The sequence below is a fragment of the Ambystoma mexicanum genome, chromosome 1q (genome assembly GCF_040938575.1).
Source record: "Ambystoma mexicanum isolate Mex_15411 chromosome 1q, UKY_AmexF1_1, whole genome shotgun sequence".
Lineage (NCBI taxonomy): Eukaryota > Metazoa > Chordata > Amphibia > Caudata > Ambystomatidae > Ambystoma > Ambystoma mexicanum.
This window is the reverse complement of record NC_090922.1, coordinates 1,551,435,771-1,551,450,404: the sequence shown is the minus strand read 5'-3', so window position 1 is coordinate 1,551,450,404 and position 14,634 is coordinate 1,551,435,771. Positions and strand designations below refer to the sequence as shown.

Sequence of the window (14,634 nt, the reverse complement as noted above, 5' to 3'; positions counted from 1 at the left end):
CGCCGGATCCTGCCAAAGTTAACGACATCAAAAGCACTAAGGCCCCACAGTCTGCCACTGAAGTAAGGAGCTTCATGGGAATGGCAACGTACTGCGCGAGATTCATCCCTGACCTCGCTACCATCGCAAGCCCCCTCCGCGAACTAACAAAAAAGGACCAAAAGTGGGAGTGGTCGTCCACTCACCAACAAGCATTCCAGCGAATCAAGGACACACTGTCCGCCGCCACAACAATGGCATTCTTTGACATTGAGAGACACACTGAACTGCTAGTCGATGCCAGCCCAGTCGGCCTAGGGGCTGTGCTCATCCAAACAAAGAAGGGAACATACACCCCATTGCTATTACCAGTCGTGCGCTAACCAAAACTGAACAGAATTACGCACACATAGAAAAGGAGGCCCTTGCAATCCTGTGGGGATGCAGACACTTCAAAGTCTACCTGTTAGGCAAGCAAGCAAAGGTGTTCTCCGACCACAAGCCACTCATTCCAATATTCAGATGGTCGGTGCCACATCCCCCAGCACGCATCGAAAAGTAGATGCTAAAACTTCAGCCCTACAACATAGAGGTAGAATACTGGGCGGGTGCGGATAACCCAGCCGACTACCTGTCCCGCCACCCGCGGTATGCCACCGATCAGGAGGAGACTGACGAACACGTGTGCCATGTGATAGCCTGTGCCCGACCACGGGCCCTGCCCCTGCAAGAGATAGCCAACGAGCCTGAGGCTTACGCCATTTTAACACACACCACTCTCGCCATCCAATCAGGGAATTGGAAGAACTTCTTGACCTCCATGGATCAGCGCACCACATCCGCCCAAGAAAAAGTACAAACACTGTTCGGAATCCGCCATGAACTTACCGTAGCCCCTGAAGGGGTGATAGTCAAAGGCCATCGAATTGTGTTGCCCACATCACTAGAAGAAAGGGCCCTCAAGCTAGCTCACAGCGGGCACCAAGGAATTGTGAAAACTACTGCGTACCTAAAGTCCAGGATGTGGATGCCCAACATGCGACAGCGAGTGATGGACCTAGTGGGGTCATGCGCGGCCAGCCAAGCTACCAGGAGAGCCGAGAACCCAGAACCCATCATCAGCACCCGGACAGGCAGGTATACCGAATATCAGCCGGTATCCCGAAGTTGAAACACGTGGCGTCCACCAACGCAGAGACCATGACTCTAGCATTAGAGAAAATATTTGCAATACACGGAATCCCATCAAAAATCAAAAGCGACAACGGGCCACCCTTCACCAGCCAAGAGCTACGCTAATTCTTCCAGGAGCTCAACATACGTCACAAGCGGATCACCCCAGGATGGCCACAAGCAAACGGCGATGCTGTGCGATTCATGGGGTCGCGCAATAAAGTCATCCATATCCCAAAGGAACGAGGAAACTCCTGGCTAAAAGCAGTATATCGTTTCCTGAGGACCCACAGGCAGGCCCCACACTCCTCGACAGGGATCAGCCACACAGCACTTATGTTTGGGGTACCCATACAGGCAGAAATTCCCATGCACCCAAAGTGGGTGGCACCTGAGCCAGACATCGCAGCCATAGACGCCAGGAGGGCTAAACGGAACGAACAAGAGAGCCTCACTCGAAGAGCTAGCCACCGGGAACTAGTGCCCGGAGACACTGGGCCTCATTACACGGAAGGCGGTAATGGTTAACGGCCACCGTTAATGGTAACGGTGACCGTTAACCATTACCGCCTTACTACGAGGTCCCTTAGCGGGTTGGTGCTTTAACGCCTGCTTTTTGCAGGCGTTAAAAACCAACCCGCTAAGGGACCTCGGAGCTAATTACGGCACCGCAAAATTGTGGTGCCGTAATTAGCGCCTTCCCCATTCCCATAGAGCCCTATGGGGCAGAAATGGGAATGGGGAAGGGCAATGGCGGAAGGGGGATTTACCGCCCCACCAACCTTGGAATGGGGCGGTAAATCCCCTTTCCGCCAAGGCGGTGCCGGTATTTTACCGGCATGAGCCATGGTGCTAATAGCGCCATGGCTCACCGCCTTCCGTGTAATGAGGCCCACTGTCTTAGTTAAGAATCGAGCCACGCCCAAAAAGATGTCCATGAATTTCGAGTTCCAGCCCTGGACAGTCAGCGCTGCGAATCATAGCATGATCACCGCCACCAGAGAAAGTGAGACAGTGACTAGGAACATATCGCACTTCAGGAAAGTACCGCCCGAACTGTGGGAAGAAAACCCAAGTGCCGCAAGTGAAGAGACTAGGTCACCCTGTCGGCCACAGGACCAGGTGACACCTGGAATTTACGAAGTGCCCCGAGAGCCAAGGACACCCAACCGGCACGAAGAAGTAATCGTGCCGGAAAGCCACCCTGCGGAATATCCAGAGAGAAACACCCCCGATACCACCTGCGGGAAAGGCCAAGACCATCCTCCCGCCTCCAAGGGTATGTCGTAGACGGGATCTACCAGCAGGTGAGCCTGCCCAGGCGCAATCTGAGAGAATAGAATGAACTACAGCTGTTGTGATGTGATACTGTTAAATGTTGTGAAAACCATTCCAAGTTGGGGAGGAATGTGGTGTCACGTGCCGGAATCCTCCGGTCACGTGTGAGGGGCGGGGAAAAGGAAATAAAGGCATCACCAGAACTGGCACGAGTCAGTCCAGGTTTATGCAACACAGCGTGTGGTCCTGTTATCATTACGCGCCACACGGCCTTATCCAGACACCCTCTCTGCTGCCGGGCCCTGCGACGCCATAGGCCCAACATCACAGCCCTATTACGAGGTTCCCTTGCGGGCCCCGCCCACAGCCACACAAGACTCCGCCCATTTGCACACGGCTCCACCCACACGCCCCGCCACCTGTCAAAAAGGTAAACTCGGTCGTTGTAGCCTTCAGTTTGGTTACCATAGCATTAATTGAAAGCTATAGTAAGCAAAATGAACGTGGCACCACCGTCGTAATAATGGCATGGATTGAAAGCACTATTATTATAGTGGTGCAGGCAGTGGGCAGGAACATTTCGCGCCGTTTCCGGGTCCAGTCATATTGGCCACCTGATTGGCTACGGCGGCAGGCCGTGCGCATGCGCCTCTCAGCGCGCTCTTTTCTTCGCGTGGGCTGCGGGTCCGTATCTTGGCAATGCGCATCCTCCTCCTGTCACCCCTTCCTGCCTCTGCTCTCAGAAACCATCTCGTCAATGCGCAGGTGCAGGAGAGCCGGCCTTCGTTACTGCGCATGTGTAGGAGATCAGTATATTATCACTGCGCATGTGCACGTGGTCAGTGTCTTGTCACTGCGCGTGTGCAGAATATCCATTTCTCGTCACTGCGCATGTGCAGGAGAACCGGCTCTCCTTACTGCGCATGTGTAAGAGAAAATTTCTCGTCACTACGCATGTGCTTGTGAACCGTCTCTCGTCATTGCGTATGTCCAGGAGACGATGTCTCGTCACTGCGCATGTGCAGGAGATAAATATCTCCGCGATGCGCAGGTTTGTTCCTCGGCTCTGCATCCCGGGCTGGCAACTCTGCAACCCCCCCCTCCCTCCCCCCCCCCCTCCCCCCCTCCCTCCCCCCCTCCCTCCCTTCCCCGCGAGGCCCTGCTGATGGTGGACGCGCTCTTGCAGGTGACCCCTCCCCTGCCTCCCCCTCATTTATAGCCCAAATGCTGAATATTGCAGTGGGAGGCGCTTCACAGGGGACGAGGCAGTGATTATGGGATGATAATTCCCTGCAGGTGGGGTCAGTGCTTTAAATGGAGTATTGAGGGGGGCTCAGTTGGGGGCGTGGCGTGAACAGGGGTGGTCTCCTCTACATAACTAAGCGCATACTGCAACACTGCTGCTACACCCAAAACCTGTGATCCTGGGCACATCATTTCATTGCACTGTTGAGGGTGAGGCTTTTTAAAAAGAGAGAAAGTTGACTGCTTTTAATATAAAATACAAGCAGTCCTTGCATTCGGGGAGGGGGGCTACTCAGGGGGCTTGACATATAAAAGTTTGTATACCACTGCCATTGCCCAATGCTGCCAGGGCATGGTTGCAGAGCCCAGCGCCTGCACGTGGGTGGGCTGCTGACAGGGTAAGGTGACAGGTGGGAGATTGGCTACGAAAGCGCACTACCGGGGGCTCTCGTATCCTCCCACCCCTCATGTCCTCTCGCAGGGGCCATTGTGTAAGAAATAAGAGACGGTTATGACCGTGTGAAGAAGAGAGGGGGAGAGCAGGGGAGAAGCGGGGCAGAGGCGGTCGTGTGCGTTTGGGTGCCACTGATACGCCAAAGTTGTTTTCTCCGTCCGTTCTCAGCTCTGTTCTGTTTATGCAGATGAAATAACAATGACCGGCCGTCAAGTGGTGGGACTGGAGGGCTCCGGCTCGGCCTCACTTTTTGGAGTCTGCGGGACTAAGCCCAGGCAGGCCCCAGCCCACTTAAAGCACTGGGTGAGGGACAGGCAGAGCCCACACTCTTCTCGATTCAGGAGAGATGTCGCCCTGGCGCTACTGCTCCTCCATGAACATCCTGTCAGGCCTCCCTCCCGTGCATGTGATGGGGGTGGGAACTCTGTAGTGATTTAGATTATATATTTTCTCTGAATGTCATATGAATGCTTCGAGTAGTTAATTCAGATCATTCTTATTGTAGATTAATCATATGATAACTTTTGCTTTCCACAGACCTGAACACTTTATTGGTGTGTCCTCATGTTCAGAAAAAGTCAGGATCACAGACTACAAAGGGTAAGTAACTGCTGTGATATGTGTCTGTCTCTCTAAACACATTGTGCTTTGCTTATGAGACAGCTTGTCGCCTGCCCTGCCCGTCACCTCTTCCCTTACTCTGCTCTTTTTACAAACAAGATGCAGCCCGCCATTTGGACCACAAGTCTGTTTAAGACTGTGAAACACAGTGGGACACTATTTTCAAACTAATGAGATTCCTTTACCCACATTGGAAATGGTGAACAGCTCGCCTTTAATCTTTTTATCCATTAGTAATACGGAAGAAGTCCACAACATCTCACAGCATCCTGACGGCTTCAGAACATGCAATTATTATATAGCAGGTGTCATGTTCCGACATCGTTCTGTGGACGTTGGGCTAGGGTGGGGGCGAGACCCAAGGGAGGGGAAGTGATGCGCGGGACAGGGGAAGAGTTGGTCAATAAAGAAAGGAGTTGAGACCGGACGTCTTCCATGTGGTCCTGCGTTATTCGTAGTGGTGCTGCGCATTTACTTGAGCGGCTACAGTGGTGACTTCACCCTAAGGAGAGGACGCACACAGGCTGCAAAGGCCTCCTGGTGGCCACACTTGCTACCAGCATACGGAGAAGGCCCAATCCCTCCAAGAATGGTGTGTGATACAGGAACACCCTGCACAGAGAAGTTGGGTGTGGTGTGGCCCATCCCACGTGCAGCCAGCCAAGAAAGGCCTCTGCGGACAGCAAGCACACACTGCTACCAGCACAAGCCAGTCTTCTGCCTGCAAAAAGAGCAACATGTTAAAGGAGAATGTTGGAGGAAGACACCCCAGCACTGTGCCAACACGGCTTTCAGAAGCCATCCCACATGGCCACGGTGAGACTAACCAGTGGCAACTGCCACAGGCATCAGATCTCAGAGACACAGACAACCTAGGACCCCGGTGGGTCAGATGGATGAAAGACTTCAAAGTGTACATGGGGGCAATGGACCCCATGGACGAAGAGAGAAAAAAGAACATCCTGACGGCAGTGGGGACTGCTGTGAGAGACATACTCTAAGAACTGGATAACGAGGAAAAAGCAACGTACCAAGTGATCTGAGAGGCACTTGACACCTATTTTGCCCCACACATCAACTTTAGTGCAGTGACACAGGGATGTCTTTTAGACTTCCCTTGTGAACTCCTTTTCTGGGGATGACTACTGTCCCCCAGAAACCTGTAAAGTCACCATTGGCTTTACTAGTCCTTTTAAAATACAGATCCAGTACAAACCATCTTACCATGGAGTACTGGAGGGGAATATCTTTCCCCTGTCCTTCTGTACCTCAAGGGGCACTTTGTGTCCCCCTTCCCGACTCGACATGGCTGGTGGGAGTGGTAACTATCATTTTTACATGGATCCCCGTGTTAGAGTTCTGGCTGTGGTGACAGACTTGAACATAAAATCCGCTACCCCATATAATTTTTATTTTGGGTCCTAACATGGTTTTTCGCCATTTCGTGTTGGAAAGGTCTTTCTTGTTGTTTGCTTTTCACGCCAAACCAAGTTTGGTTTCCTTGTTCTCCGTCCTTTGGCGGGCTTCTGCGAAGAAGCTCTCCTTTGGCGTCTGGGTGTCTAGGTGGGCTGAATGTGAGGGAGGGGTTTAGTAACCCCCTGCACAGGGTCTCTGTGGAGACCCAAGTCGCACTTTGTGTCCATTGGCTGAAGTGGTTGTCTGGGCTGGAAAACCCCCCTGCTGTGTGATTGACAGCCAGGCTGTGTGAATGGGGGAGTTTGGCATAAAAGGCAGGACTCTTGGGCTGGAAGTCTGAGTCGACACTGGAACTACAAGAACCAAAGAGAAGTGGACAAGAAGACGGCTGCTGCAACTCCTGGATCCCGGTGAAGCCCTGCTACAGTCTTGAGCTATCTACCCTTCAACGACAGAGGAGATCCAGTCCGGAGTCTCCTTCCCTTGTGCCTGGTGGGATCAACCAGCTCCCCTTCTACAGCCAAAGAATCCTCTTCTGGGTCGAAATCACTGCACTGAGCTGTAGTGGTCCGGATAGCCATCAGAAGAGCCCTCCCCTGTATTTAAGGAGCGCACCTTTTATTCATCGTTGCTTTGCTGCTGCTGGCTTCATCCCTGGGTAGTGCAGATCGCTCCAGACGTCCTCCGTCTTGTCCCCACGACTGAAGCTTCAGGAACCGTGAGTCTGCAGGAACTACCAGGAACAACTGCCGTAGCACCAGCTTTCTTCATCCGAATAAGGTACTGTGTCCATTTGGTCGTTCTCTCCGTCCGACCTTGAGGAATCGGGGTGAACCCTTTTCCTCTCCGAAGATTTGTCCTTTCTTTCTTCCATCTTATAACTTTTACCTCCCTTTGACAATATCCAGTACTCCTGGCAACATTAATCTTGAACTGTTCTCCCCTTGTGATCCTCGACAACAGAGCCCTGCTCCATTTGACACTGGCGCAGGCCTATTGACTTTTATCTGCCTCTTAGAACACGTCCTCTGATTCTATTGCCTTGACAAAAGTATTGCCTATGATTTGTATCCATTATTCCCTTGTTTTAATTCTTTGTGCTAAGTGTGTTTGACTACGGTTACATTTCTTCCCGCGGGTACGGTTTTCTTTAGTAAGACCGAACTGTCATTACTGTCAAAAAGTGATTGCGTAAGAACCCACGGTAACACATTTGTTTCGAAACACCAGTCTGTCAAATCCTAATGTACCTACATTGAATTGACTTGAACAAGGGGAATTGGTTGTGTGTAGTATATTTAGAGTGTGGTTTATTTAATAGAAGTGAAGTGTTTTGTGAACAGATGGTTTAAAAATAAATGTACTTATATTTTTAACCAGAAACCTTGAGTCAGTGTTTGCTTGAGTCACAGTAATTGTAGTCCTTTGTGTAATTCCTATTACTGCTCATTTGCTCTTGAGATAAGTCTGGCTGCTCAGCCATCGCTACGACTTTACTGTGTAGTAAAGGCTTGTACCAAAGGTGAAATTGTACTATCACTTGTGGTCTTAATTGTATGTAGTGGTCCCTAAGGGTACTACATATGATTCTGCCTAACAATAATCTACATGAAGTGTGCAGGGCCCTGGAAGCAGCCAACGTCACGCTCAACAAGTAAAAGTGCGAATTTGTAAAGCAAACCCTCAAATTCTTTGGCCACACATTCTGTGACCAAGGCATGAGATCAGACCCGGAGACGGTCAAGGCGCTACAAGACACCCCACAGCCAATGGACGTGTGGGACCTCGGGTCATTCCTAGGGCTAGCTAGCTGCTGTTTGCGCTACCTGAAAAACTTTGTGACAGTAAGTGCCCCACTGAGAGAGCTGACCAGGAATGGCCAGGAATTAATCTGGACTGCCGAAGGTGAGACTGTTTTCACAGACATTCGCGCCCGCATTTCATCGACCTCAGACATGGCCTACTTCAGCCCTGCCAAAGACACTGAGGATGCCGGCCCCGAGGATTTGGACAGATATTGGCACAATATGACCCCAGAAGCCCCCACGTCAAGAAAGTTGTGTCATACGCCAGCTGCAGCCTCTCCACAACTGAACAAAAATACTTGCAAGCAGAGAAGGAAAGCCTGTCGTTAATCTGGGCCACTTGACATTTCCATCTGTTCTTGTTCGGAAAAGCATTAACTGTGGTCACCGACCACAAAGCCTGCCTCACCATTTTTGGCAACCCCCAGGCCCAGATGCCCCTGCGGATAGAAAAGTGGGGACTCCGCCTCCAGGTCAAGAACCCACTCGACTATGTCTCCCGTCGCTCCACAGTGCCGCCAGTCCCAGAACAATCAAAGACATAAATCTGCAGTACATCATGCACCAGCTAAAATCTAACAACCCTGTACTGGCCATCCTCGCCCAGTGCATCAGCCAAGGAAAACTGAAGCCTGCAAGAGAACGAACAAACCACCTTGAGGAATCGCTGCAAGGGGATGTAAAAGCGATGCTGCTAGTAAAGAGGCACACACCACTACAGAAGAACAAATAATAATGAAAGGTTTTAAATCGTCCTGCCCAAGTCACTGCAACAACAAGTGGTCGATCTCGCCCACAAAGGACATAGAGGTGTAGCTTCAACAAAAAAACTTCTGGGACAGAAGATCTGGTTTCCAGGGCTGGACAAACAAGTGGAGGACACCCTAAAGAACTGCGCAATCTGCAGCGCCATAGTGCCAGTCCCGCACCCAAACCCATTGCAGATGTCACCACTCCCTGGGGCATATGGGAGGAGCTGGCCGTCGACTTCTTTGGACCCCTCCAAGACTGCACATAACCCTTAGTAGTGATTGACGAATAATCAAGGTACCCAGAAGTACAAATCGTACCTTCCACGGCCGGGAACAGTGGTCATCACTTCTCTGAACCACATACTCACGGCCTATTGCATCCCTCAAATCATAAAGATAGACAATGGCCCAACTTTCACCAGTCTGGGCTTTGCAAACTTCGCCCAGTACATGGGCTTCAAACATCAGAACATTACGCCTCTCTGACGCCAAGCCAATGGCATGGCCGAATGCTTCATGGGCAATCTCAAGAGAGTGTTGCAGGTGGCGCATCTGTCCCACAAACCTGTTGAGCAAATGTGGTACCAGCTCCTCCGTGACTACCGCCTCACCCCCCACAGCTCCACTGGCAAATGCCCTGCAGACCTCTTGTTTGGTTGCAGATTGATGACAAGGCTGCTGCAGAGACCCCAGGAGGGCAACAACACACCGGAGGATGACAAATTGAGGGCAAAACAGCAGAAAATGAAGAACGCGGTCGGTGAAGAGAGGGGCGCCAGAGAACACAGTTTCAAGGATGGCAAAAGAGTGCTGGTACGTCAGGCCCAGAGAAGGAACAGAGACTCTCGCTTTGCACTCAGCCCCCTCACAGTCACTAAGGTTAAAGGCGGTGGGCAGACAAATATGAAGCTCAAATCGGTATATTCATTTTATTAAGATTTGTCTAAAAAAACACATAGACGCATATTAATTTAATTAATTCTAAAAAGCATTTTACCAATCATACATCCATACATTCACTCTCTAATGCAATATTTAAATAGTATATTGACATGCTAAGAATTTACAGAAGCTGATCATTTCATTAAACCACTTCTTTTCCATTGTGCTGTAAATCATTCACAATGTAATTAATCACAGTTCATTCCCAATATAATATTGATAATAGATTTTATATTGGGAATGAACTGTGATTAATTACATTGTGAATGATTTACAGCACAATGGAAAAGAAGTGGTTTAATGAAATGATCAGCTTCTGTAAATTCTTAGCATGTCAATATACTATTTAAATATTGCATTAGAGAGTGAATGTATGGATGTATGATTGGTAAAATGCTTTTTAGAATTAATTAAATTAATATGCGCTATGTGTTTTTTTAGACAAATCTTAATAAAATGAATATACCGATTTGAGCTTCATATTTGTCTGCCCACCTTCTTCAGTCTCTCTTGCTCTCCTGGTACCATTTTTGTTCATATTACTTGGTGTTACCGCTAGGTATCAGTGAAAGTTGAGGTTCCCACTTTGGGTTTGTTGTTTTTTACTAAGGTTAAAGGCACCATGGTCACAGCGGTGGATGCAGGACAGACAAGTAGAAGGAACGTGTCACACTTCAAAGAGTCCTGGGGGGACATGTCATCCTGGTAAGCTTCGGAGGAGAAACAGGACTGTGAAGACCAAGTGACGTGGACTGATGCAGAAGACCTGTATTGGGGAGATGAGGAGGTCTCTGGCGGAGAGGTCACAGGTGTTGGTGTTGAGTGACTTATGGACTGACCCCCCCCCCCCCATACAGCCCAGAAATGCGAAGGGCAAACCACCCCATCCTGGCAAAGACTAAACCCATAAGACTCATTGAAGAGATGGGTTAGCCCCGACTCCGTATTTAAAAAGGGTGAAGGTTGTCATGTTCCGACATATGGTTCATCCACATCGTTATGTGGAAGTTGGGCTAGGGTGGGGGCGGGACCCAAGGGAGGGGAAGTGATGCAGGGACAGGGGAAGAGTTGGTCAATAAAGAAAGGAGTTTAGACCGGACGTCTTCCATGTGGTCCTGCATTCTTCGCAGCGGTTCTGCGCAGCGGTTCTGCGCATTTACTTGAGCGGCTCGGTGGCTAACCTGTTCTGTCTTGATGGTCGTTCAGATATAAAATACCTCCGTCCCCAAGTACCACACGAGCAGAAGAAAAACCACTACTCATGCAATCATTGAGGCCACAGGTGTAGAGTGTCGTAGGCCTGGAACCAGGAACGCCGGAAGAACCCCAACCACTGTAAGGCAAGGAATGATGGTTAAACAATGGCAGTGGCGTTCCACAAACAACAAAGGGACAGCACCAGGGGCTTACTTAATAATAAATGGAGGGAGGCTCTGAAGAACAGGGTAGTAGCAGAACAACCGGCAGCAGCAGCAGGCTGATGATATCTTGTGGACACTCTGAAAACACACCTGAGCAGAGGCAAAGCAAGAACGTGATCCGTAATCAGTCCATAGAGCAATCCGAGGTCGAGAAACAAGGTGGCAGCCATAGTCCAGAAATAATCTGAATGCAGAATCAGGGAACAATCCGAGGTCAGTTACCAGAGAGTGATCAGCGCATCAAATCCAAGGGTAATCCAGAGACAAAGTCCAAAAAACATCCCGTGGTCGTGAAAGGAGCCAAAAACAAGAGCAAAACAAAACAGCAAACAGTCCTCCGAAGAAGCAGCTGTGAAGCGAGGCATTTGCGTTCCCTCGATCCATTTGAATACGAGGGTTGTCACGTGAAGCAAGTCACGTGACCACGAGCAGCGTGTCACGTGTTCCATGTAGTAGCCAGTGATTGGTGTTGCTTTGCGTGCGTCCGCTGCTTACGGATCATGTGAGGCCGCTGTTTCCTGATCACATGACGTGACAGTCCCCGAATGCTCGCGCGGCACCGCTGAGCATGGGGGAATCGCCATGGCAACTTCCAATGCAAGAATGGCTGCAAGTTACCAGTAGGTAGACCCTGCTTCCGGGTAATCCGCCGCTGCTGCCGTTGGGTATGTTAGCGGGACTGGGGGATCTCGGGATTTTGGCGGGCGGTGGATAAGTGTGAATGTGTAACATCACCTCAGAATGACACACATACACTCCGACCACAGGCTATAGCAAACAGCTCCCCTTTGTTCATTTCACCACGCTTCATGGGAACATATAAAGTACCTATCGGTATAGATGAAGCATGGAGCAGTGTAAATGGAGTGAAAGGAATTCTCAGGGTGCGTGCCGCAAACACCCTGTGGCTGCCAACACCCGCTGCCCTTTACCTTGCTTGATTAGTGCATAATGTGGTGATCCCAATGAGTGAAGGATTGCATGATGGGAGTTGTTTGGTATACTCCATAAACATAACACAGAGACACTGATAACTGAAAGGCACCCCAAATAGACAGCAGATGAGCTGGTATTGAGTGAATGAAAGTCTTTCTTTTTATACTGAAAGCACGAGATAAGGAGATTCCCTAAGCAACACATCTATCTGCTAACCTTTTCCCATTTGCTACATCGATTTTCAAACAATAAATCCTGTTGGTTTGCTTTAATCTGACTTCAAGAACAACGCAACGTGGGATCTAAACATATACGCATTCTAATATCTTTATATAAACACAAAGAACACAAGTCCAGGCCAATAAGGTACTAACCAAGAATAAATGCTTTATTAGGACACACTGGTCATAGAAAACCCTGTGAATAAAGCACTGGCATCTTTTTATATAAATGCACTAGGAGCAGTTCAGCTATTCAAGATCTGCACACACACAGAGGCGTTCACAATCTGTACAGTTCCGTGCTGGTGAGTAGCCTCCAGAGGCACAGATACAAAACAGAGTTAGATGTGGGTCGTTAATTCTTCACACATCTCTTAGACCTAGACAATTCCAAATACACCACATGTACATAGCAAGGGAAACATGACAGTTTCAAAAGGATTCCTCGGGCTACCGAAACTGCACAGGAACATTGTGAAGCGGGATACAGAACGTTCAAGAAGGCAATCCAAATTGGTGGCTGTAACCGGATGGCATCTATTGTACTAATGAAGCTTTAAACGCCCATCTAGAAAAAGTGGATTTAATCATAAAGAAATTGGCTTCAAAAGAAAATATACTCAATTAAAAAAAAAAAAATTGCACAAAGAGGGCAATATGCTAACATGGATTTGGTATTGGGTAATACTATGTCATACTTGTTCAGTAGCCCCTTAAAGTCCTTGAGCATGCCAGCCAGGGCATCAATAACTGAATATCCCTTCCACTCTGCATTGATGCCATGTCCGCCACCAAGATAAAACAGGTCTGATGGACTGTCACAACTGGAAAGTAGTTCCCATAGACTTGGGCGCTGACCCTTCCATCCTAGATCAACGCCACACCACAGAGATACTCTGCCCAGGGAAAATGGGGGAACCAACCAAGTAAAAGCAGAAACTGGCTCTTCACAGGATCACTGTGAAGCCCAAAAGAACACAAGCTGTCTGTCCTTGTCCATCTGCCAGGGCCAGCAGTGCAGGCGAGGCATCTCTAGGGCTTGTGGAGGCAGCACCCCGATGATACTGCGATGGTGCAGATAAGTCCAGTGGCGCGCCAGACCACGCACCCGGCAGTCCCTAATCGAGAACGGAAATATAGAATAAGCAAAACAGTTTGGTTATAGTTCTTTGTTTCTTTGTTTTATTTTATTGTTTATTTCTTACGCGCACCAGGCAGAGAAACTGCATTCGGGCGCAGATGTTAACTACAAGTCGAATTCTATCTGTGATGGACTATATATGCCCTTGATACTTAGAGTTATTTGAATAGAAAGGTTTTCAGTTCTTTCCTGAACCTTTCCAATGGAGTGCTCGCCAAGATGTGGAAACGTTCCCTTTTTCTTAGATGAGCAGTTAGCCTGACTGCCACATTCTGGGCCCTCTGGAGTCTCACCATCTGTTTCACAGGAATCCCTGTCATCAGACTATTGCAATAGTCGAGATGGGAGTTTACCAGAGCTCCTACAACCATGGAATGATATGATATGATATGGCATTTGTAACGCGCCTATACACAAGTGTTTCAAGGCGCGACGAGGCAGGGGGGGGGGGGAACAAGGGGAGACAGACAACGATCTTTCTAGGCCAGGTGTCATTCAGATCGCGCAAGTGCAAGGGTAGCGGGGAAGGGAAAAGTGCATGGGGGAAAGGGAGAGGGGAAAGTGCAGTACAGGGTTATAAGCATACAGCATACAGGATAAATAACAAGGGCCAGCTGGTGGCAAGTGCGAGGTAAGTGCAGACAAGTGCTGGGAAGGGGGGCTGTATGGATACAGACACAGTCCCGTAGTGCAGGGGTTGCCGTGGAGGCAGTGCAGGGGAGAGCGGCTGGGCCGAGAACGGTGAATGGCCCAGTTGCAGATTCAGTGCAGTTTCAGTAGTATTAGCAGGGGAGAGGGGGAGAGAAAGCGGAGGCAAAGAGGAAGGTTTTGAGGTGCTTCCGGAACCGGAGGTGGTTCTCCTCAAGTTTCAGGGAGGTAGGAAGGCTGTTCCAGAGGGAGGCCCCTGCAGTGGAAAGAGATCTGCCCCCAACTCGTTGTTTGGAGAAGCGGCTGACCCTGAGGGAGTTGGAGGCGGATGAGCGAAGAGCTCGAGGATATTTAGGAAGAGAGAGTTGAAGGTATTTTGGCCCAAGGCCCCAGACGGCCTTGTGGACAATGCAGAGGGTTTTGAACTTGATCCTCGCAGTCACTGGGAGCCAGTGTAGTGATTTCAGTCCTGGAGAGATACGGTCCCTGGGCTTGAGGCCAAGGACAAGTCTTGCAGTCCTGTTCTGGATGAGTTGCAAAGGGCGGAGAGTAGAGGCGGGCAGATTAAGATAGAGGCTGTTACAGTAGTCCAGCTTAGAGAG

At 49.6% G+C, this 14,634-nt stretch overlaps 1 pseudogene; it reads left to right on the top strand.

Moving 5' to 3' along the window:
* Positions 1–3,580: 3,580 nt before the first annotated feature.
* LOC138552126 (zinc finger protein 268-like) overlaps positions 3,581–14,634 on the top strand; it is a 117,720-nt pseudogene continuing 106,666 nt past the window's right edge.